Source organism: Pogonomyrmex barbatus, unplaced genomic scaffold, assembly GCF_055798465.1.
Source record: "Pogonomyrmex barbatus isolate J1 unplaced genomic scaffold, ASM5579846v1 scaffold1, whole genome shotgun sequence".
NCBI classification, from domain to species: Eukaryota; Metazoa; Arthropoda; class Insecta; order Hymenoptera; family Formicidae; genus Pogonomyrmex; species Pogonomyrmex barbatus.
The window spans coordinates 6,311,070-6,338,639 of record NW_028297098.1 but is presented as its reverse complement, the minus strand read 5'-3'; the positions used below and the strand labels follow the sequence as shown (position 1 = coordinate 6,338,639).

Genomic DNA, 27,570 nt, shown 5'->3' with positions numbered 1-27,570 from the left:
ATCCGCTTTACTGTAGGTTACAACGCCGTGCGCTCGTAGGAGCTCGATATCATACATCTTCCTTCGAGCGACACGGATGTCTGCCGCGTATTACTACCGCAAGCGACATGGTACGGACAGGAAACCACGGTGCTTCGTATCGCCGTTACGAGACGTTCCTACCGATTTTCTTATTCACGAATCACAACTGAATTGTATCCTTTCGCATGTTACTCTCGGGACGGACTAATAACGCTTTCAACTCGCTTCACGTGAACGAATCACGTCACAGGAAATGCGGTGAGATCGTTTGAAATAAAGCCCTTTAATCGTGCGGAGCTTTAATAAGGGAGTGATCGCCGACGCGTACCAATCGTATTTCAAACGTATAAGCCTAAGACATTCATATCCAATCTGATATTATCACATCCTTTATATTTAAATGCAATTCCGTATACAATAAACTTTTTATATTAATTTTCATAATAAACTTTATTACACATTTTAAAAACACATTTTAACAGAGAGCCAAAGATACTCTTTTTATAAATGATAAAGAGAATAGAGATAATTGATTTTCAGGTTTTAATTGATATAACTTGATATGCTAATTAGAAAAGCAAATTTCTTAATAACGCATGCTATTTTTGTTTTTCCAATAAGTCGACGAGCGAGCCAAACTGCACGGAGATACTACAAGTCGATTTAATAGCAAGGCACTCAGCCGAGCGATCGTATGTGTTCATAACCGAATTAACGGCTCAAATAGCTCGGATTCAATAAAATCTCGCTATCAGAAAGCTGGGGAATCTATCATACCCATTCTTCGTTTCGTGCCCTCCCGCTTCTACCCGGTGCAATTACCGTCTAGTCGTTGTTCTCGCGAGAACGAGAGAACGTTACATGCATTTTTATTAACTGCCTCGACACGGGTCTCTCGTGCAAAAAAGGCTCTCGCGGAGATAAAGGATTGTCAAACGAGCCCATAAAAAAGGGTTCGTTGGCGGGCTGTCGGCGCCGTTGCCGACAAGCTCCACTATTGCATTATACAATATAGCCCTTGATATAGCTGAAGCGATGCGCGCTCGATCCAGAGGGACGGCGCCGAAGAAAGAGAAACAGCGCGACTCTCAGAGCAGAGTCTCGAGCTGCACCGAACCGTTATGGAAAAAGCTGTTTTTTTTTCATTAAAGTGCGGACGCGATCTTTTTCGAAGATGCAAAAGACCGACTCGGGAATCCTTTGGTCGGTGTTCACCGTTAAAATTGCGCCGAGAGAACGCGATGGGAACGCAACAACGGGAGCAAAGCGATCTGGGCGGTTGTGCTCGGCAGGGGACAGCCGGGCTGGCGGGAGGATGTTGACCGAGTAGCAAAGAGAAGAAGAGAGAGAGAGAGAGAGAGAGAGAGAGAGAGAGAGAGAGAGAGAAGAGACAGAAAGACAGAGAGAGCAGGAAGTTGCATCGACCCGATGCGAAATGCCGTGTTAATGTGATTCACGCCGGGTACCGGTTACCCAGGCACAAAAGAAGTCGCCCTCGTCGGCGACGCATTCGTTTCGAGAAAATTGTACGGTGTATTCCGCTTTGTCCGGCTGTCCGGCCGCATGCCCTATTGCGCCTTCTGAATTGCGGGCGCGAAATAAAAGTTGGCAGCGGTTATTGCTTTTTACGAGATGCGTTTTTCGCGCCGCGATACATGTAACGGCCGCCATAGCCGTCACCGCCGACCTTAACACATCAATAGCCCGGTTGACTGCTACGAAGCCGAACTTTTTTACCCCGCGAACCGTCGCCCCGGACTGCTTAATCGTCGGGGTTTTGCCGTTTTGTTCGCCGCCGCGCACAGAATCCTCTCTGGTGCTTTGTATTCTCGTTAATTCTAGTAGAATAAGAATGCGATGGCGAGACCGCGGGAAAGGTACTAGAATAGTAATAATACAGTGTGTAGTAACACACATGAATCGACTGCTATTAATAAAATAGTTTTTATTAATTATAGCGAAACCATATATAAATTATTAATTATAATTTATTGTCATAAATTATAAATCCGCGTATTGTGTATGTAATATCGGTATATAATATCGGTATATATAACAGAAAAAATCGACAAAACCAGAGGGCTTTGTCATATATCATGAAGCGGATCTTCACCGCTTTTCCATTTAACATACCGTTACTGCATAAATCTAAACTTACGGCCGAATGGATCGGCGGCTATTCAGAGAAAATGTCGGCGGCGCATTGCTCCGCGACGGTGAAACAGCTGTCTCGGTATACCCACGAAATAAGTAATGTCGACTAAATTGCACATATATCCAAAGGAAAGTGCGATCGGCAATTCGATTTATAACAGTTCATATATATATAACACATATATATAACAACATATGTCTAGATATTTTATGCGCGAAATGTCGCTCAGACAAGGGTGCGTTACATCTCCAAATTATGTGTATGTACATTTCACATTCAGAGATATTAATTTATTTATTCATTATACAAATTGTATCTGATAATAATTAGGCTAGTCATTAATAGATTAGTACTTTAATAATTAATGCGATTATAATATATATCCTTGACTATATTATTAATATAATAATATATAACATGTTAATAATTTTCTGTACATATAATATATATAATACATATAAGATCTCACTCTTCTCATTACAATGCGATAAAATTTCCTTTTGAAAAAGTATTTGACTGAAGTATTTGATTTTGAAAATAAAATAATGACTCTCTCCTTTCTTTCTCTCGCTCTCCTCCTTTCTCTTCTGTCCAAATAATATTAGGAAGTATACTTTTCATTTACTGTCCAAACACTTCCTCCATTTCATAAGCTTGACAAGAAATTAAACTTTAATCTCGAGAAGTTTCAACGTTGCTGTGAAATTAATCAAAATTAGTTTAATTTACAATTCGGTACCGAATCACGGACCGGAGCCGTGGCGTCATTTTCGAGTGTAAACGAAGCACAAAGAGTCTCATTAAACGTTTCTTCCGACGTGCAGCGGTGCTATTCTCTACCACCACACAAACGAAAAATAATCCCACACACTCGTCTACGATTTCTCTGCTAAAGCCCCGTCGCCACCTGGATTTTTATGAAAAGTCGACGATTCTTACTGCCCGTAATTATATCCGCCCCTCATCTTTGTATGGAAAACCAACTCGCCGTAATTAAAGGTTTTTTAGATTTAATTAATGCCGCCTTCCGTATGCGCTAGCCGCGTTCACGCCCGGTAAAACGGCACAATATGACGAAAAAAAAGAAGTAACAGAAATGTCGCTTCCGCGATATGTAACATACTGCTGACGGCATAATTTCCAGTCGGCAGGACGCGCACTGTTAATATCCTTTCGATTCGCGAAACAATTCCTATACGGGACGTCGGATACTCAAGGGAGGAAAGCAGTAATCATCCCCTATCCTGTAAACGTCCTTGCATTCGACAGGCGTCTGCTAATCCACCTGCCTGGGATCAAATTGGAATTGGCCGCAGTTTAATTTAAAACTGTTTCTTCCCTCTCTCAACACACACACACACACACACACACACACACACACACACACACACACACACACACACACACACACACACAGACACGTATATACATACATGTACTTCGATACGATCAGGTCTGTCGCAAGAGTGCGAGTTGTTAAACGCAAGAGTAACTTTAGAGAAAAATATAGAAATCTTTAGAGAATTAATTTTGTATAATTATATTATATTGTATAATTAATTATATACACAAATTCATCTTGATACTCAAGATTAACTACTGAACATTATCGCTGTGTTGAAGTTATATTTAATAATAATTAGCTTATATAGCATCTTGTATTAGTTGACAAAGTTACAAAATCAATGTAAAATACACTAAATATATGTAATAAAATATTTTCAATCAATTTTTATTCTTTGTGATCGCAAAGTGCTTTTGCAAATATATTATAATTAAATGTAACAAGTGCAAAGCACAACTACGAACTTGCTTCTTAAAAAAACTTCTGTAGATCTTAAAGAAATAATTAATAGAACAGTAGTGAATTAGTATAAAATACATATTTACACAACGATGTTGTACACCGCGCAATAATGTCAATCTGGAATGTGACGCATGGATTATAAGTGGCGATGTCTAACAATATCGTTAATCTCTTCTCATTAATCACTCGCTCATTTTTGCGTGCCATGGCGAAATGTGAAATAACGACGGGTCTGAGCATGTGTAAAATCTCCGCGTCACCCCCCCCCCACACACACACACACACACACATATGCAAACACTTTTTTCAACCCGCAACAGAGCGTCGATGGTAGACGGCGACGCTACTGTCGAGAAATTGAATCGTTCGAATGGAAATTCGCGGCTGTATACATGACCACTCGCGACATATGTATATGCATATATGCACCTGACACATCTGCGAACCCGCATATATATTTTTTTATATACGTACGTAGTGAAAAATACAGCACGCACGAGACTTGATGAGCATCATGCTCCGATATCAACCCCGATATCAACTCTCAAAGATTTCTATCTTCTTATATCAAGTTCTATCGAAACGTCAGTTATTTCCGCGTCGTATGATTTCTTTTTAAATATTTACACATAATTTATATCGGAAATCTTGATGTAACGATATGTTTACTGCGAATGAAATGCAGGAAAAGATATCGATATTCTTCAAGCTGATACTTAAAAGAAAAAAAAACGTCGCTTCTCGCGATTTCCACGTGTGTATTTTAGTCCGCATCGAGTCTATTATCACGTTCTATGTTCAAAACATGGGAGTGTTTCGAACATTGCAACCAGTTTTGTAATTTAAAAACAGGAATTGATTCAGGCTATCATACCCCGGAGTGTCAGAATCTAGATGTGTTTTTTTAACTGCCCTCGAGGCTCCCGCAGTTATCTTCATGCAAAAATACTATTTTCACATGATGTACGAGCATACGTACCGTAAAATATCAAGTACCGTACATTTCTACAATACGCACGTACAGAATGGAGGTAATGTTATACCAAGTTGCATCGTAAACGCGTCACGTTTTGTTACGCCTGAGTTTAGTCCTACGTTTGTGTAAAATTTTCCCGTCGTGTTCTGCCGCATTTTACTGCGCCGGAATTTTCAAATCTGTCTCGACGCGGCCGTGTCGCCAAACCGCGCAAAAAAATCACGGGCGTTCTATTTGTAAGTTTATCTACCACTCATAACTTGTCTCATCTCGGTCGCGTCGCTCATACAAATTATACGCGCAGATTTTCTTTATGTCGTGCATGGAAAGTCTGCAGTTTGAAAATTTTACTTCGCAATCTGCGAAAATTTTGCTAGATTTCATAATGTTGTAATCGTCAATTTAACGCAAATCTGATCGTAAAACTGATCCTTAAAAAGCTTGGAAAATCTTCCTCAGAACCAAGTTCTGTAAATTAGTATTTCTAGTTTTAATACCATTAGTCTCATCCTCGATAAATTTTATTATTTTTAATTTATTCTTTCAAGCTTTGATTGAAATTTTATTTATTATTTCTTTATGCTTCAAAGAGCTAATATCTGCAGTTAATTTATCGCGGATTTATAGCGGAAATTTATCTTTCACTCTTGGAGTTTTATATTTTTTATATTTTATTTTCATGATTTATAAATAGATAAATAAATAGAGGTTTATAAATAGAGGAATTATCGTTTTATATCATTATACATTCAATAATCAACTTCTTTCATATATCGATAATATTTATTGACACTAATTTAATATTATTATAATTTAAAAAGTAGCGACTATTTCAAGTATATACATTTACCCCGTGTTCTCCATCTATTGATTGCTGCGAAAAGTCGAAAATGCTCGAAATTAAACCGCTGACATGGTTAAATCATTAACATGGAAAATTATTGTGTGACGCACGTAAAACACCATCGTACTCGCTCATTAATTAAATTGTCCCGCATTGCGTGTTACAACGCGAACAACGTCGACATTTTATCCAGGCAGTTCCTAATGCGCGCGGACAGTTTTACGGGGGGAGGAAGGGAGGGGGGGGAGGGTTCGAATGGAGTTCGCTCTTTTTGGTAGTATTAAAATTGTCGCGTATACGTGGCACGTTAGACGTATAGCGCATGCAGCATACATATACGCGCCTACGTGCATACGGCCGCGCGAGGATACGGCGGTGTACATATATCAAAGACGGTGGTGGATGCAGAACTCAGTGGAGCAGCCACGTGGTAATGTATCAAGGTCAGTAATTTATGGCAGGACGGTTAAGCCGGCGGCCGCCTCCTCTCCAAGAGAGGATCTGAAAGTCAGATCTGAGCTCCCTCTCTCCCGCCCCTTCCCGTCTCCTCCCGCCCCCCATCTCTCTCTATCTATCTCTTTCTCGTGCGTGTATTCTCCTTTAAGAAACTCACGACATTGCAAAAGGATCATCAACCAGCACCGGTGAATTACGATGCTCGTAGCGTCGAGTTCGCCAGGAAACATTCGGCCATTTTTGTCCGGAGGGGGGCGGAATAAGAGGGAGTTTCGCGACTAATTTGTTATCAGAAGCGATGCGACGTTTTCTAATGTGACTTTTCAATTATTCATTCGGCAACCGGAGGGCAGTTGCGTTTAATGCAGCGCGACTTTTGCTCGAATTATTCTACCTTTATTTACCTTGGAATACGACGACGTTGTATCTATCTTATTGAAGTTTACACCACAATGAAGTCGAGAGTTGCGTAATAAAATGGGACATTGTTAAGCGTTAATTTGCCTCGAGGAAAATTCTTTCAGTTCTTTAATTGCAAAGTCATAAAAGATGTAGTTGAATTGATGCCCTGTTGAGTATTTACGATAGGATTACCTAGGACGATAATTGGATATCGCATATATAACTAAGATGTTCGTGACGAAGTGGTACTAACTTTTACGAAGAAATGCCAAGCATCAAGACGAAGATGAAGAATCATCGCGTTTTACTTCTTGAAAGTTTCCTTCATCAAATAATTAATTATATGTAGCTAATTATATGTAGCATTAAATACAGTCTAGTTTGTAATGCATGATTAAACACTCACATATTTCACCTTATAAAAATATTAACCATTTATTGAATTTTCAATTTGATTCCATTTTGTCAGTAAGGTATACAGTACATATTATACTTTTATTAAAGATTTTTTATTAAAGATTATTAATTAAATAATAAAACTTTCCAATATATAACTTTTCAATATATATTATAAAATGTTTTTTGCAATACACGGATTTGTTTTAAATAAATAATACAGATATCGCAAATAAAGTACATAAATAATGGCGGCATGCATTCTCAGACCACACACACGTTAAAAATTTTAATATAAATTTAGAATATTTGTGCAAAAACTACTTATTTCCAAAATTTGATGAAAATCACATGAACTTATTATTAATTGCAATTAATGGAACGAATATTTGTTTAAAATTGAAGATTATTTATCAAATCACAAATAATGACGTTAAAGTTTTATAGTCACTTGATCTTTTTATAAAAATGAAAAATAACAAAATGCATAAATACTATTGTATTTAAATTTTTATATTTTTCATGCAGCGCATTGTTTTTAACACACACACATATATATATATATATATATATATATATATATATATATATATACAATTATTTCTGAATTTAATATTGATAAGTCAAAGTATTGCATTATACAAAATATTGAGACGTTTAAATTTTATAGACATCGAAATACGTTATTTTGTGCTTATTCATTATTAAATGAAGATTAAAACAGCGTTGCATAATATAAATAATGTTCGTTGCATCATTAAGAATGAGAGAGATGGTAAAATTCGACGTATAAATTATATTTTGTCATCAATTATTCAAGTGGACTGCAAAATCAATAATGGAGAAAATAGGAAATATAATTTCATCTCTTTAACTCAAGATAAATTATTTGATCGATAACATACATTTTTAGATAGCGAAATATCTGGAATATTCTTGATGCACCTGACTTATAAGCTTCTTTATTGTAAAATGAAATGTAAGTTCTCTCCCTTTTGAGTAAATAGATTCATATTTTCGAGATTTTCTTTCCTCACCTTTATTATATATTTATTCAAATTATATTCAATCTAATAAGACTTGATCATTCGATGAACTTTAGCTGCTTGATACAATAATCGCAAAATGCGAAAAACCGCGGGTCCCATTCCCCGTGCGCCCTCATGCTGCATTTTACTTCGTCATGTTCTGAGCAAATTGCGGTCTGAAGCAGCCGCCTTGCGGCGTTCCCCGTGGGACTCAACGGGAGAACCCGGCAAAAGAGAGCTATACTGTGTGGCGCATACACGTACTTGCCGTCGCTAAATCTCGCGTCTGCATTCCATAATCCTGGCTTCCTCGTGGCGGTGACGTTACCTCGTAAAATTCTGAGGCCCAACAGGCGACGACAGCGGGCGCACGAACTTCTGACAGGCGACCGAAAACCAGGATAATATAAAGATGAAGGCATCCGCGACGGCACCCATCTCACCGAATATGACGCCGCGTCACAATGTGCACGTAACTAAAGAGAGCGTCTATTCGCGCGGAACAATGGTAATTCCGTTTCCGACATAGTAACGCCGACGTGATAATTTTTTATGAAAAAACACTTTTAAAATACGACGCATCAGCTTGCGATTTTTTTGAGATTAAATAAAAAAAACAAGTCTGTTTTTTAATCGAAAAAATGTAGTATCATTGAATCAAATCGGCGAATCCTCTTCTCTTTACATTTTAAATTTTCTTACATTTATTATATAATATAACAAATTAATAATCTTTTCTGTGAAGAGTGATCTTAGTAGTCTAGTTTCTGCATCGGATTCCGTGGAATATTATGTTAATTTATAACATTCTTTTTTTATTAACCCGAATTTTTTAATATCTCTATCTACCCGATTTATTAACATTTCATAAATTATAATAAAATTCATAAATTATAATAATATTTATAATTATAAATTAGTTATCAAAATTTTTAGTATCTACCTAAGGTATTATTTCTTAATTAATGTTTTATATGGATTCTTTATAGATTTCATAGATAATATTAGATCATACATTTTTAATTTTTATAACATTTTTCTATCTGCTTCAATCAACCCCCCAGAATTTTTACCCACCCGAATTTTAGCGTTGCTATTCATTTGCGAATTTCAATAGTATCTCTAACTACCCGCGAATTTTTTCACGATCTTCCTACCTAACTGAATCCCTATTTTGTACTCCAATGGGATTCCTAACCCGCGATCATTAAATGAGAAATGTATTTAGGAGTTCACCATTTAGAAATCTATGTTTGAAAATATAGATAGTATTTTATAATTTCCCCTCATAATTACATGCAATCGCATGTACATATAAAAATCAATTTACTTACGTTTTTACTCATTTTGATATATTATTGATTAACCTTTTATATTCTTCAGGCCAGATTGAACCTATCTTTTGTTCCTGGCCACGTTGCTCCATCGTCGGCCGCATAATCAGGGATTCTGGCCACATATAGCCAGGGATAAGAAGGAGATATACTCCTTTAATTACCGGCTAATCATCAATGCTGGTCAAGACTTTTCGCTCGATTTTTACACGTGCGTGTCGATTGCCATTCAAACGTTAATAAAATTTAAAATTTGAAATAATGATTCTTAAAGTTAATTTTAATATTGCGTTAATAAAGTTAATTTTAATATTAATATTTTAATAAAGTTAATTTTAATATTAATTAACAACATCACGTTTTTTCGCAATACGCGTGATTCGATTCAAAATAAGGAAATTCGATCATGAATTTAAAATAATTTAAAAGAGTTGAAAGATAAGTTGAAAATATTGCATAAAATTAATAAAATAAAAATAAAAATGATTGTAATTTACATAATAAATAATATATATTCAAACCGAAAAAAATCTAAGGCCCATAATCGTCCTTATTATTTGCATACAATCGAAGCGCAATTTAAATCTCATCATGAATTAGATGAGAATGACATAAAAGATTCAGAATGACATGAGATCCGAATGAGATAATACATATCTGGCATATAATTAGCATGTCAATATTCGCAATGTATAAACTTTACAAATTATTATACCAATATAAATACCAGATATTGTATACATATTCACATAATTTATTAAATACAATAATATAAGCAATAATAAATTTAATAAACAATATAAATAAAAAAAACCTATGATATGTTAAAAATACTTATATTAAAAATCAGAACTTAAATTAAAAATAAACTTTCAAAGATTTTAATATAAAACGAATATTTTAAATTAAAGAAAATTAATAATTATATTCCGCGATGAAAATTTATTGAATCTCACGTCATATTAAATATTGCTTTAACTTATGTAAAGCTAAATTATTAATTAATATAGATGAATAGGTTATACATGTTTAGGATCAAATCAGGTATTTGTAATATAATTGATTATTATATTTTATTATTCGTCCACTGTTTATAATATACATTATTAAAAGAGTTTCTGAATATATGCACATATACATAGTATATACATATGTCTTTCATGTACCGATTTAAATATTTAATCCTGGTAAAATTTAGGAAGATGAGAGGAAGATGAGAGATAAATAAAGAACACATTTTAAGAAATGTATATTGATATTATACATAAATATAAGATATGAATATTTTTTTGTAATCATTGTTTCTATCTTTCTTGAGAAAGATTTATTATAAAAAGATTTGAATAAAAACTTAATTTTTAAAAAATATTGATATAATAAAATAAGAAAGATATCAATATAAATTTTTACGCGGTTTTGTGCCATTTCTATTATTATTAAACATTTATTTAAGAAAATCGAAAATTAAATGAATTTAACAAACTTCATAAATTTATTCAAAGAAAATAATAATTTAATAAATTCAACATTATTATTTTTAAATTGTCCATATTATTTATTATTTTATATATTATATTGGTATATATCTAATTTCTTAAAATATTTAAATGATTTTATTTACACTTTCTTTTGCGAGATTATTTCATAATTTTTAAACAAAAAATACCAATAGCATACATCATTTTATATTATCTTTCGCATTTCAATTGAAATATAAAATAATAAAGCGTGGACACAATGAACTCTATTTTATGAGCTCTATGTGTCTGTACATGTACATTTCAACATGACAAATCAATAAATGTCAAATAAATATCAGGATTAAATCAGAATTAAATATATATATCCTAAACTGTTTAAGTCTATTCATTTTAGGACAATGAATCTGTGAAGATATATTCAACTGCAATACTTTTATAAAAATAAATATATAAAAATAATCTAAGTTTCACAGATTTGTAATCCCAATAAAAAAAATTCCTCATTCACCGATCTGATGCGCAACAGCGGAGTGAATCTGCCACGTAGCTACGATGATTCTGTAACACACAAACAGATGCACATTATAGAAGCGTTCTAAATGATAGATATTTTAAAAATTTTTACGTATATCGAATCTACTTGTTTTTTAATTAGATATTTATTAAAATAATTAATAATTAATTAATAATAAATAATTTTCAAAAAAGATCTTTATAGAAATAAATTTATATTAAATTTTAAATTATTTTCCTTTTCCAAACTATAAATTTTAAATTATCAAAATTCAGTGGTCCAAATAAATGAGAAAAGAAATAATTTGATCTTGACAAAAAATGAATGCTTACCGCAAAGTTGCTCCGTCGGTGCCTGATGCATCTTCTAGGCCTCCTCCTCCTCTCAAGATGTCGGGTCATCGGATGTCCTCGCAGCACAGGACACTCGCGAGAAAACACTCGCGAATTATTATAACCGCGCGCGGACTAATTTCAAAGTCTTTCACGCGGAGATACGGCACTTCGCGTTTAGCTGCTCGTGAAAATATCAAGTTCCGTCGGTCCAGTCAGCACCCGAGTCGGTGAGCTTTTCGGGACACACGGTAACTCTTCAAGCAAAGGCTAGGACCGAAGCGGAAGAAGACGAATCGACTGACTTGAATCCGACGTCTCTTGTTTCTTAGAAATCACGTCTGAAATTGACTCAACCATCACAGAGCCAACGGTTCAGGTCGAATCACCAGGGCGGATACCATACACGTGATATCAAACGTCACCCGGGCTATCGAGAAGACAGGTAGATGTGACGAGAGAGAAGGTACCCACCGCCGATGCCTAACACTCTAGACAATCGGACAACTGAGATCCAGCCTCTCGGCACACGCAATAACCGTCCGAACTAAGCTCTGATCGAGTCAAATTACACGCAATTTGTTTAGGACTTCTTAAGGAAGGGAAAATAAAGGTCGTTGGCGATTAAATAATCGCACGCGCCACATAGGAGCCCTTTCACGACTCGTGGCAATGCTGTGTCGAAAATAAGAGATCAAGCGAAGCGACGAAAACAAGTCAGTCGATTGAAATCTTACCGATTGGGACCGAACCACTTGTCGAAGACAGAGCGTGTTCTCAATCAGCCGTTTAATGCAGGTTGCAACTGTGCGAAACACAACACATCAAGCGGTGCGAGTGTGTGTAACATTCACAGCCGGCATCACCAGTGCCGCGGCGCACGTGGCGTGAGGACGTAGCCGACTACGCCTCAATGAGATCCCATGCTCTCTGCACCCCTTGGCAGTGCGACTCCCGGCACGAACTATGATATTTGTCAAACGAGCCCTCGCAGAATGAGGAAAAGTCTTTTAGTCCGATCACTTACGGCACTTGCTCCCGAAGCAAACGCGCGGCGCGACGAACTGATTGCAGTTCGTTTATTCACTTAAAAATCGGCGGCGGAAAAATGATGGTCGGTTAAAAACCGACATTTGCCACATAAGAGCCATTTTACGACTCGTGGCTATGCTGTGTTAGTTATTACATTATTAGTAACAGTAATATTAACTAATGTTAATATTGATATTACTAATAACGGTGCAACGGGTACTGTTAGCTTCTTCGTCTTTGGGATTCCATTGGAGAACCCAACGAAACCCCTCGGAATACTGAGCCCCTCTGCCACGTCAAGGCCGTACCCATTGGAGGGGTTGCTATTTACAAAAAGTAATTAAATTTACTTACTTAAAATAAGTAAATTTCAAAGAAGTAAGTCGCGCGAAATGTGTACATACTTTGTTAAAAAGTCATTGTTTATAAATCATTAATCAATCGTTAATAAGTATTTAATATTATATTTATATGATGCAGCAACATTTTATATAACATTTATATTTCATTTTGCGATGTAAAATGCGAAGAAACGCAGAGCGACGTGCTTTGCTACCTGTTCGTACGAACGCCCATTAAAGAATGGTAGCGATGAAGCGCGTAAACATGGCGCGCGCCGCCAGGTCACGGCGCGTAAACAATATTCAAAGCTAACAATGTGTAGTAAGAAGAGAAATTTAATATTACGAATAATATCTAACTGATACGAAGCGCTACAATTTTGATGATTCAACATTAAATGCTGTAATCGGTATATTTTAAATATTTTCTGAATAATCTATTATCGTGCATTTTCTGTTTTGTTCAATAGATAGTTACGATAGTTACGACTTATCAAAAATAAGCATGTAGATATCTTATATATCTTATGTGTATTATAATTAACAATTGTTATAATAAATAAATTAACTATCGCTATGCGTATGTATTACAAAATGCTATGCAAATTATAATAAAATCCAGAATAGGAATTTAAGTGTCCGATGTTAAAGATATTTGGATTAGACTATTATAAAAATAATCGTAATTATCGTGAATCTATTATTATATGTATATCGATTATAGAATAAACTACACTAAACGCTTTCGACAATATTTGTCGATACGCAAATTTTTTTTTGCAAATTTTTATATTCCATACAAAATTTAATATGTGAATATATTAATTTTATATTAGATTCCATTCATGAAAAGACTTCCGTTCATGAAAAACTTTAATTGTTGACGCTTTTCCAACAATATTGATCGTTTCTTAATTCTTTCGCTTTGTTCACTTTGTTTGAATATAATTGTCAAATGTTAATATTAGTACTTGTGTGAGATTTTAATGAGATTATGTAATATGCGATGTAAATATTCATTTAAAAATATATAATGTTAAAAACCATAAATGACGTGCAAAACTCGCGCTTTGTAATGTTTCAGTGAATTATATGAAAGAAATTTGTACATTATTTTTCTTAGCTATAAAAAACATGTTTTATTGAAATTATGTATTTGTGTACATATATTTATATATATTTAAAGTTTCGGATGTAAATCATGCAAATGAACATGAAGAAATGCGAGCGAACTATCATACTTGCTTCAATTAGAATAAATATTCGCGCAAATTGAAATAAGTTGTTTATTCGTGTTCGTTTGCCTGGTCTAGATTCGACTTTACGCGTAAATTTATATAATATAAGTATCAGGACACAATTTTAGTATTGCAAGTGTGCGTGAAAATTTAATGCAGCTAACGTTTGCTCGCTTACTAACGCGATTTAGCACCTAATTTACTGGCTTAATTTGACATCTGCATTATAAAGTCCAGTCGTGGCGGCCTCGTTTTCGCAGACAGCACGGCCAATTTATCCTTCGGGAATTGCTGTTAGTCGGATAGATTTATATATTTGAAGGGGAGAGATTAAGAATCACTTAGAGCTCCATTTATTCTAACTTCCTAAATTAAGAAAAATACTTGCGTGCTTTCAAATGCTTTGACATATTCTGTCACGAAAACATTAAAATTTTAATTCCTTATAATTTACGATACGCACTATCTATCTTTATTCTCACAAGCTGATCACATAAAAAGATAATAATAAAAATAATTACAGATAACAATGAAGCAACATTTCGTTAGGATATTGATCTCGCCGCGTATGGTGTAAAAATAATAGTTTTAACGAGAGAGAAAGAAACAACAAGAGAAATAAGGAAAGAGAGACAGAGAATTTCCGCTTCTGACATCATAATCCGATGTAGCCGCAATAACCAGGTTTCAGAAACCTTAATGATCGACAAATCCCGAGTGTATCTAATAAAACCGAGGGTACATCACCATTCATCACAAATCCTGCCAACCGAGCAAGATCGCTGGTATGGCAAACTGGTCTATCTTAAACTCGTAAGTGACGGAGTTCTAAGCGCGGGTGGACGCGCGAGCCAGAGTGAGTTAGGTCTCTCTTTGAAATGCCATCCACGAACTTGGTCTGACCGCGGAAGCACGTCGGAAAATCAGATCCTCGCTGGAAAGTGCGAGGTTCTCGTTCGCCGTGCCGATTTTCGAAGCAGACACTTTCGCAGACGCGAGCGAAAAACTTTCCGCCCGTTGTAAACGAGTCGCCGGAAGTTAGAGCCGACGTATACGCTATACGGAAGCTCGTTTGTCTCGTCAAAAAAAAAAAAAAAAATTGCATCGTTGTAGGGAAACATTCGCCCATTATGGTTTCTAGCGCTTTGTAACAATTCGCTTGGAAGTTTCATTTTATTTACTTGCACTGCTGGTGCCGCTCGGAAAAACAACTTAATTTTTTTACTTTTCTTCATTATACTTGATTATACTTAATTATCTTCTCGAGGACACACACTTCATCTCTGACGGAATATGCTTTGTTATAAAATGAATTAGAGAAAGCGCCCGGAAAACATGTTTATTCGTAAATTAAATATTTCCTATTTTCTGAATTCTCTTATTTTTTTCTTTTTACGAAACGTATTTTTATACGAAAATATTTTTCATGTAGAAAAATCGATAAAAATCAATAAAACTCGAGATGTTAACTTACTACATCTCAACTTTATTGGGCTTTATAATGAGAATAAATATCAACGGTTCTAAATATCTATGATTCACTTTTAAAATGGATTTGTGTGTAATTATCTGAACCATCTATCAACATAATATTGACAATGGAAGATTAAAGAGAGAAAATTAAACTCGCTAATATCGTATGGCTTTTTATTCTCTCGCTAAAAAACGAAGATTTACTGCAAACGTTATTTAACCGCCATTAATGACGATCGTTTCGTATTCTAACCGCAGCAAAGTGGTAGACGCCGTTTCTCCTCCACGCGACGTAGGCACGACGGAAACGTTCAACGATCCCGCTCGTAATTTATTTAAGTCGCTCTGGGCAATCCGAGCGGATAACAACGATTCCGTGCGATCTATTCTCCCTTCGTCTTGCGTCCGAGATGACAGCGGGCTGCGCCACGTGCTATAACAAGCGCTCCCACGCTTGTACCCCTAACGGAATGCATCGTAACGGAATGCGTCGCGACGCTAATTAATAGAAAGCAGCTGAGACGCGACGCGCCGAATGGTGCGACAGCCGGATGTATGAGTCGGCAACGGAAGATCGTCGCGCGACAGGAAATGCATATTTCATTCGGTTGGAATGCAAATTTAGCGACGCCCCCGACTAGCGTTACGTGCGCGCGCGTGCGCGTACGCAGGTAGGTACATCGTGACCGCATTGTTCCGAGATGTAAAAAAGAAGAGATCAGAAATAGAAACGGCAGGAGCGAGGAAGAGACGAAGGGGCAGAAGGTAGGGGCAGAAGAAGGGAGGCGGCCGGTGATGGATAGCGAAATTAAAAGAGGGCGTCGGAGGGGGCGAGTGGGAGAAACGGTTAACGTTAGATAGGCGGCAATTATACGCGGCCCTGGAGACCATACAACACCCGGGTGCTGTGCCGGGTACTTAAGTCTTGCCGAAATTTCGCCCCGAGCGAAAGGATTTTCCCCTCGTGCATATCCATGGAGAAACGACCTCACCGGAATCTATGCAGATGCAGACGCTGGCTATAGATACGGGTACATATGTTATCGGCGCTGAGATTTCGGTCGCTTGCTACCCGCCGGCCACCCCATGATACATTATACAAGGTCCGTCCCGCGGTTACATGTTGCGATCGTTACAACTACGTATATGGAGCTGACACGGGAATCTTTGATGCCGACGGTAAGATTGAGCATCACGGCGTTTTGCCGTTTCACTTATAAATGAGATGAACCCTTCTTAGGAAACAGCATATCCGGTAAGGGCAATGTTTCTATAATATTATACAGTGGAATTTCGAATATGATTTTAAATGTAAAGCTTTCATATATATATATATATATCTCTCTCTCTCCCCCCCTCTCTCTCTCTCTCTCTCTCTCTCTCTCTCTCTTTCTCTCTTTCTCTTAATAATTTCCATATAAATTAAACACTCGTATACGTCATAAATGAGAAATAACTTCTCGCCATTTGTAGATTTTAATAATGTAATCATCATTTACTTAAACAGGTCAATTAGTTAAGCTTAAAATTTAACTGCTATAATGGGTCAACATTATTAACTTAATTATAAGCACATGCATAAAGAAAAAGAGAGAATCGACTATATATTTTAATTAAAAGATTGAAAACGAAAAATGTTTATAGGGTACATATTATTTGTAAGTTAATAATTAATATAATTTTCAGTTATGAAATTGTATTATCATTTCATTTCATTTTGCTATCTTTATTAGTAATTTTTTTTTAAATATTCATTGCTCCTATTTATAAATGTGTTTATTCTAAGTTACTCTTGCCAGCTTTTATAATTGTTAATATAATACAATACAATATATTGTAAAAATAGCCTAGAATAAACACATATACAAGTAGGAGCAATAATTAAGAAAAAATAAATTAATAGTAAAAATTTACAATATATATATATATATATATATATATATATATATATATATATATTGCAAAATTGCATAGTTGATTGTTTGCAGTAAAAAAGAAAAGAAAAAAACGACAACCGAATTAAAAGGACAATTGCAGCTTGGATGTACAAGACTTCCTGTTCGCGCGTTCTTTTCTTATTGTTCATGCCGTAATAAAGTCAGTTCTATTTATTTGCTCTTCTCTCTTTTGTATTCTGAATTTGCACGAGTTGCCTCATATTCAATATATATATACGAAGGTCTATTTAAAAAGCACGTTTTAACAAATAAGAGTATGAGATACTCGCGCGAAATAAATTTAAAAAAAAAAGTAATACAGATAAATTAAATGTTTGCAGTTTTGATTTTTATCATGTACTGATCAATTTCCTCTTATGCAAAATGCACGTGAAAAATAATATAATAAAAACTACTAGTAATAATTAATATTGAACGCTGCTGATGATTGAATATTAATACGAATCAATGAACAGAACTAACAATTTCGATTAACGCATTCAAATCGAAGTTTAGAATTATAATATTCATTTTGAAAAAAATATATTAGTTACTATAACATCGCCCAATAACAGTTAATATTAATGGAATATCTATTACCACGCGGCATATTATGCAAAGTTAGGTTACGATTTACAATTACCTTTAGTCAGAGGAACATAATATAATATTTGCATATTAATACAGTCAATCTCCAAATAATATATTGTATTTCATAAATAAATACTAATAAGTAGAAACAAATAACGATTATGAATTTTAAATGAAGCTTGCGATACAATAGTCTTAATACATGTTATTATTTATTTCCCAATTGAAAATTCATCAAAGATAATAAAAAAGGCAATAGCTCCATATACTTATTAATAAACTAAATTTTACGCATAATTTTCTGCATCTTGAATTTCTATACAGTACACGCAGTTTATCAAGAATTTATAACAATTAAAAAGAAGACGAACTTGTATAATAATTAAAAAACAATTAATATCATCGCGTTAAGCGACTAATTACTTACAAGAGATATAGCAGATCCATCTTTCCATTATTATTAATTTGAACATGAAATTGAATATGAAGAATAATTGAATATGAAGAACCCAATAAGGGAACGTATAATATAATTATAATACGTCGTCTAATTATCGCGATGTATCCGCACGTTCCGCCTTGATGGCTCGCACGGAATACCGTGTTCGCGATTAGCATGCATATTACATCTCGTTTCGAGAAAGGACGCTCCCGTTGATTTCAACCACCATTTCAAACAATAATATCAGTAAAATTTCCGCATGCCAGTTGTAAGGTAACCCGACGAAATTATAAAAAGCGAATTCACAAAATGCGAAACTATACACGTATACTATACACATACATAATTCTTTTTGTGCGCTCAGCGAGGATATGTTTTTCGTTTTTTTACGGGCAACACGCGCCGCTGGAAATCGCGGTTGACAACTTTGTGCGGCAGATCTCGATCATTTTCGCAATCGGCGGGTGACAAATAGGCGATCGAGCGACGCGAGCACGCTCGAATGACGATGATAGCCGCGGCACAATTAATGGGAGTCCTTGCGGATGATATTCGTGCGAGTACACGCCCGCGCACACGTTGCACTCGAAAATATATGGCGGGATACGAATTGCCGGTACAAGCTCGTAATGTATTTCGTGACGTATGAGTGTGCGTATCGCGGGGCCAGAAAAATATTGCCGCCGCGTTTAGCTTACGGATCTTTTCGTCGCTTAATTTCCGACAACGTTGACGTGCCATTTTCGCGGCACCCCCTCTGTATTAACGCTTATCCATCAGATTTGAAATGCGATTTTGTTCCGTTTATCGTTTTATTCAAGCGCCGGACCATAAATCGCATTCCTGTATACTGTCAACCTGTGTTTCACGTATCCGTCAGTCAATGACATAAATCGTGCGGAATGTGGCATTTAATTGACTACACGAATCATTATGGCAACGCGAGATTTTTTACTAAACATTTTGGATACGATTTAATCTGAAATAAAGACTACTGTCCTTAATTTTCGCTACTTAGTATCAATACCATAACAAAATACTAATATAAATCATCAGCTCTACTTTGTAACATATATTTCAGTTTCTCCAGAATTGATTAATCTCTCTATTAAATTTACTAGCATTAATTATCTTATGATATTCAAAATTTGTAGAAAAGTCGCATTTCAGCGAAGTTTTATTTATTTAACCGGATAATTCCTATATATTACTGGATATGAAAAAAAAAAACGGTTACGAGTGAAAACTTAATTCTCGTAAAAACGTTGCTAGTTAAAGTTCACATTACAGAGGAAATAGGCATGAACGTGCCATGCACTTACGTCACGATACACGCGGCAGATCGACGAGAGATATCCATCGTAAAGAGGCTCACCACACATCTATTTCAAAGCATCGCGAAGAATACTGACAATAGCGAAAGACCGATGTAACGTGCATGTAGTATACACATCAAACAAGAAGATGAAAACTGTTGAAGAAGTTTTATGTGCCGTGCCGCGGCGAAAAACTTTGTTTCAAAGATCGACAGTATCGTACACCGCGCCATTTTATCCGGGAATACAGTTCCGCTAAAGGACTTTCACGGGAATTACAAAGTAAAAAGTGGAAATTATGTCGTCCGACTCAACTGCCGTGTAAGAAAGGGAAGAATAAGCCCGGACCACTTTGTACAACACGCGTTGCGCAAAGTAATTTTATAGCTGTATTATATGAACGACATACACAAAATTATATCCAAATATGTTTTCATGGCACACGCCACGTAAATTCTGACTTAAATAACACAGCTTGCAGTTGTGCGCGAGAGAGAACAGTTCTAGTTGACTAAAGTCTCGGAGCTTCCAATAACTGGATTAAATTATTAAAGGGCGGAACATTTGTACGGAACTACTTGATTCCTGTTGAAACCTCATTCAACGTCTCAACAAGCAGTGATCTGCACATCACTAGAATTACCATAACGCCGTACTCCGGGTAAATGGCGGCATGTCCAACAGAGAATTACGTGATTCACTGTTGCGTCCTACAAGACGAAATATATGCAGAATATGTAAAATATGCTCTTATCAAATATGCAGCGTACGCAGCGGAAGTTCGTAAAGCGTTCAATTTTGTGATGCTCCTTCACGTCGTGCGTTGCCTGTTTAGTCACGTGAACGTTATTGCATAAGCGTTACGGCATAACTCTACAACTTATCGATATTAGGTCGCGCAACACTTTACTGATAAGCGTAATAAAAATTATTTTATGATTACAATTCACAACACACTTTGACATACTTTTACTTTTTCAAGCTGTTTGATAAGCACCTTTAAAACAGAAATTTATTTACACATTTAAAAACATCCGGACTTCCTATTTATTATGAGAAGTTGCGTACAAAGAAATTTTAATGAATCTGTGTTTAATTTCGTCCCTGTTTCACTCGAGAAGTTCAACAATTTTATTACATCCTAATAACTCGGTTCTAGAAAATGTGAGTAACTCTCGTTGGAACGAGAAACGAAGTTCTTCTTGCTATTCGACGAAATAAACGCGAAATAATCTTGTGAGCATGGAAGAGGTATGGAAATTAAATCATAGAAATGCACGCCGCGCTTTACTAAAGCGTGTCTTAGGACAGTAATGTATCACGCGAGATCGAACTAGAGCAGAACACGAGCGGTCGAAACGTTCCAAAGCGTATCGTTGCAGCTTCGCTAGTGAAAGGTAAAGCGTTCCAGAATGAACAGAACTTAAGTACTTAGCAGTGATTCAACGATAACGTAGGATGCTATTTACAAGCTCAATCAACTTCCAAAAGATTAAATAGATAGGCACATTAATTTAGTTCGACACCTTATTTAAATTAAATCATACACACACACACACACACACACACACACACACACACACACACACACACACACACACACACATATATATATATATTAATAACATTAAATCAACATATATATATATTAATAAAAATCTCAAAAAATTTTAATTATTTCAGCCTCGATTGTTACATTTAAATCCAAAATCTTATTTAAATTTCCAAGCTTTTAATCCAAGTTTTTAAATAAATAGGAAAAGTTTTAAGCGTAATTTTATAATCAAATAATAAACGTGATAGCAATGAAAGTATTATCAAGATTGTAATCTACATCAAGAAAATTATTGACTAAAATGAAAAATACGCTGGAAAGAAGTATTCAATTCTCATTTGCTACACGAGATTCAATACTAACGGGGAAAAGCTTTAGCTTTCACGAGAGTCGAACTTTCTGAATAACGTAGTCGTACTTTTCGCCTTGATTACTCCGAAAGTAATAAAAGCCCTAAGTCGCGTTCACCAGTTCAATTCCTAAATGATTTATTAATATGCCATTAAATTTCCAAAGAGTGCACTTTAAGGTTAGCACATAAGATTTTAATTTATTTTGAGATTCAAAAGTCATTTCCAAGCTCTCTGTTATATACAGCTTACAATCGCGAACTATTTCGATCACTCGTTTTATTGCTTAAAGATTAAGATGAGTGTAGATTTAAAGCAAATGAAGGAAATAAGAAAGGCATTAAGGATAAAGCAGACACATATAGTTTAAAAGTGTATGTCTAAATATTTTAAGATATTTGAATTATATTATGATAATAGAAATTATGTTATATAAATTATATAGATCTTTATTCATTAATTTCATTAAATAGGATGATCAATATTATTTTTATTAAGAAAAAATAAAAAGATATCAGAAAATGTTCTTTTCGGCAATGAGATTTAATTATTAATATAAAGTTATTTTTATATATCTATAAAAAATTGTAATAAGAAATTATCTATTTATTTAATATTGTAAACGAGTTTATTTCTTATACTTATATGTATATCAATTTCATTAATTTCATCAATTATACCTCTTGCCACTTGATGAACTAATAAATAGATTTGACATTGAACAAAAATATATGCAAAGTAATGCGATGAGTGGCAATACGACATCTATTGTAATCGATAACAATGTCACATCACGTTGCACGATCGACAACTACTTTCGTTTGAAAAAGCAGTCAACTCCGCGAGTTAAAGACAAAGAATTTCAAAGCAATCAAGTAGACTTCCAACAAAGCTTATTATAGTAATGAAGACGCAGTTATAACGATGTAACGAGGACTTTGACTGACGTGGAACAGACAGCTAAATATCCAAGATGAAAAATTAACACAAGTCGCGAACCGAGCAACACAGTCTAAGTGTTATTACGAAAAAAAAAAACGAATTAACCATATTAATTTCCAATTTTTAATATATTTCAACGATTTCTAGATTCAATAAATTTAATAATTTAATAAATTAATAATTTAATAAATTTAATAATTAATATACATCTTATATTAACGAGTACCTTTTAACGTAATATGTACATACATTTTCCATAGTACTGATACTTATCAGTATCCATTAGCATCACTGAAACATTAAGAATGATTAATAAATTGAGTAAGAAGAAATAAATCAAGGTTGCAACATGGAAATGCACGCATAATTTAACGTGATTGCCATTACTTTGAAATGTAAATTATAAGTACGTGAGTACATAAAATTATACTTGAACGACGTATTTGACAAAATAAGATTAATTAAATAAATTATTTTAAAATAAGATTTATTATAACATACGTCCTACTCTTTGCTTCAAATGTCAATAAATCCTATATAAAAATTATTTGTTATGCAATAAACTATTTCTGTCAAACCTAAATTTGATTTTTGCATACAAATTTTTGTCAATCAATTATTTTATTAAGATTTTTCTCTAAATATGCTGAACACATTGTGAAATCACAATTGTGAAATCTTGTTAGAAAATACACAATTTCTTTATAAACATATATATGTTTTCAAAAACATTTCTTTCTTTTTAATGAAAAACGTAGTCAATCATACTCATTTAATTTCTCCGTAAATGTGTTTGTCGATCAATTTATAATCAGTCTCTTTTACGAAAAAGCATTTTGTCTATCGTGATGCTTCTTCGAAATTATTTAACGTTATTTCTCTGACAACTCGCACCTCAAGAATACAAATAAGTAAAAGGATCCATGTTTAATTAAGAATGATGTGCTTTACGCGGGCGGAATGTAAAATTACATCTTAATTAGGAGAACGTTTTTTCAAACTGAGAAACAACGGCGCGAAAGACGCGCAATCAAGTTTCCCACTCACGAAAAATCGTGAAAGCGTCGAGTTCGCGGGACGCGTTCATCAAATTCGACAAGCGGACTTCGGCGAGAGACGATGCGACGTGCATGTAATAAGAACAAATTACGTTCGGGCTCGTAAACACACCGACTGGTAAGTGTCGCCTGAGAAAGGATTATACTTGAGGCTCGTGCAAGCAGGCAGCACACGCTCGCTGCCATCCAGTCGGCCGCCCTGTCGTGTCGCGTCGGAGCGCCCCATTCAGCCGAGCCAGGCAAGTAGGGAGAGTCAGCAACGAGTCAGACGAACGAGCGGGCGCCAGTCTACCGTGGGCGCAGCGCGCGGCACCACGGTCTCCGCTCCGCGCGATTTCGCGATCCTGTGTCGGTACGTACGTGTCGGCGACGTACACACACGTCCGGCACTCGTTTACCGCGATTACCACGCCAGTAGTAACAGTGATTATTTCGTCGTACGTGGCCGGGACCAGGGACGCGAGCGGACGCGGAAGTGGACGCAGCCCCCGCGCGGACTCCAGAGTGGTGTGTGGGATACAGTGGTGCGTACAGTCGAGCGCGACCGGGAGGATCTATCGGAGGAGTGATCTGTCTGTGATTACGACGAGCAGAAGTGTAAAGAGGTATGTGTGCCGCACCGAGTTTGTGATCGTATCGCCCGGTGATTTTGATCGATATCATCTCTCTCCCGTCGACTTTAATGAAGAGGATAGCGTGCGCGCCGCGACTTTTCGCGCGAGTTTCACTCGTCACGTATCCGGCTCTCCCGTTGGATCCGTGCGTTACACGAATGCCCGGTGATCGATGTTCGATGCGATGGCTCGCGGTGGAGCGATGGCATTCCGGAGCATCGGCCGGCCGGCGCGACGCGCTTCGTGCGTCGAGTGTGTCGTGTGCGGGCAGATATTATTTTTCACGATCCAGCGCGCAGATAGGTTGCGCCAAGTTTTTCCCATACGCTGCGACGAGAAATGAAAAACGTCATTAAACAACGCGTATCGCTCCGCGAATCGACAAAGTTAAATTTGATATCCCGCGAGAAGTACCATAACATTGCTCCAATATTTTCAAGGTGTAATGCAATTATTTAAAAGTCTCCCCCAAGTGTTTCGTTCAAGCGCGACATGGAATATTTTAAATGACGTCTTTATTATTTTGCTTTTATTATTTTCACATTAGTTTCACATTAGATCGCTGTATTCAATTATGCAGATAAAATGTAAAAGCAATTTCCTGTTTTGTGTGTGTGTGTGTGTGTGTGTGTGTGTGTGACGCGCGCGCGCGTGTGTGTCTGTGTAAATAAAATATATATGTTTCATTCTTTTCTCTATATAATACAAACTGAAAGAAACAAATCACTTTTTAACACCTCTAACGAAAATTCGGACTTCCAGGAAAGTTAAGTGAAGGAGATAAAAAGGAGATAATTTTATTTCTTCTTGCATCCGAGATAAACCAACATTTCCATTCATGAAAACGAAAAGAATCTTTAAAGACGAGGCTTCCGTTGGTACTTGAGATTAAATCTGACGTTTGCTGAGGATTACGTGATTGAATTAAATTTAAAATGCACAAGATGATATTAAATAATTTTTTGTGACTTTAACAAATTGTGACTTTAACAAATTACTAGTTGCTAAACAAGATAACAAAATATAATATTGTTATATCTTTTATTCAATTGTTTTTTATATCTGGAATCGACATTTGCCTATACAAATATTATTTTTTTTTTCAAGAATTTTCTACAAATATTTACTATTATATTTTTCAGCATGATAGCAATAACCAGAGAAAACGTTATCTCTATTGTTGTAATTTAATTCTTCTATTCCGCTAAACGAAAAATACGAACAAAAAATCAAAATTTTCTGCTTTTCTCTATTGAAACTTAATCATTTTGAGTAAAGATAAGAAAAATGGATAAGAAAATATTGTAATCACGAGAAACATACGAATTTTCTCATTCGAAGTCTGATGTCGATTTCATCGAACATAAACCATCAGAAATTTCTGGCTGATTCATATTGTAAAGCAGTCACGCTCTGGATATTTAAGGTGATATTCACGTTTCATGGATATAAAACGGGAGCTTTCAATGTTCATTGCCAGTTGCACTGACTTGCTACAAATCATATTGAAACATTTCAATGGAACTCAATGGGTCTACGATAAGTACTTCGACATTATATACATTTTCCGTGGAGACTTTTCTTTTATTAATGATAAGTTGAATAAAAGATCAATCGGCCTTTTAATAGTCGTACAGAAAGGAATACGAGATATATATGTATGTATGTACATATGTAAATGTATATATATATATATATATACACACACACACATACATACATATTAATTGAAATTATGATATATTATACACTACACATTTATTATTATATTGCTTATTATTATAACAGTCCATGTTGTTTTAACATTTAATTTGACTATGAATACTTTGCATGCATAATACAGTATAATTAGATCGATAACTTTTCATATATATTATAGTTTGAATTGATTAATAGTTTTCCCATGCATATTATAGTTAATGGATCTAATTAATTAAAATTTATTGAAATTTATACTTTTTAGAAATTTCCACATTTTGCTCTTTTTCTAGAATAAAAATTAAATGTCAAGTTTGAGTCGCTACCTGTACGTACTTTTCCTTTGACAATTTTTCAATTTAATTAAATATTCTATATTTTCTTTGAGATCACAAAAGTTCTAAATTAAAATATCAAATAACAAATTCGATTTTACAAAAAAAGTAAAATAAATCTACTTCTTTGCCGCAGATTTTAATTTAATTATTTATTCTTAAGGCTAATTGTTTAGCTATAACTTTTTAAATAAAATACTGAAAAGCTTATTCATGTTAATTGTAAAACAACAGACGAATTTTTCACATAAATTCGTATTAAGAAGATCGTAATTTATGTGAAAGTAATTTATTTGAAAGTATGCGATCCGATTTCGTTTGGTCTCATAATTCGACGACTCAAAAATGTTCTTCGAATATATCATAATAACCATAATTTTAAAGAATCCGCATGCCGATATCGTACCGTTTCCTTGGCCTCTGAAAAACAGCAGAAGCCCACATTTCCGGCTTTAATGTTCGCCATAAATTCACGCGTGTCCCCCAATTTCTCATCATTTTAGTCATTCTATGGAGATGGCCCGAGTGCTGTTACATTTATATCCTGATTTAGATTCGAGAATGCAAGCGCAATTCGAGCTATGTACTATACGCGAATACATTTTCAAAACTCGGTAGGATTATCTGAAATTTAAACAGCGTGCAGATTTTAAGCCTCGCATCCGCCTCGTTGCAGGTTAAACAAAAGGGTCAAATTAGTTTGAATCCCCACGAGGCTACTTCTGCTCGTTATTATACTGTCCGAGGCAATTCCAAATACAGTATGCAAACACTAGAACGCGTGACTTTTGATATGGGCATTCTGCATGCGTGGAACATTGCGCCGCATACAATGCACGGGCGTGCTATTAACGGTATTTGTCCTCGACAATTGGCTGGTGATATTATCGAGGAAATACCTT

At 35.3% G+C, this 27,570-nt stretch overlaps 1 protein-coding gene across 2 annotated transcripts in view; it reads left to right on the top strand.

The window, feature by feature from the left end:
* Positions 1-27,570, top strand: part of LOC105432356 (uncharacterized) — a 161,667-nt gene that overhangs the window by 48,311 nt on the left and 85,786 nt on the right. Inside the window, exon 1 of one of the 2 annotated variants that reach the window (XM_011647132.3) lies at positions 24,291-24,626. The exons of the other annotated variant lie outside the window; for it this stretch is intronic. The gene's annotated coding sequence lies outside the window, so the exon portion shown is untranslated. Of the gene's footprint in view, positions 1-24,290; positions 24,627-27,570 lie in introns of those variants that run through there. 2 annotated transcript variants of the gene reach the window in all.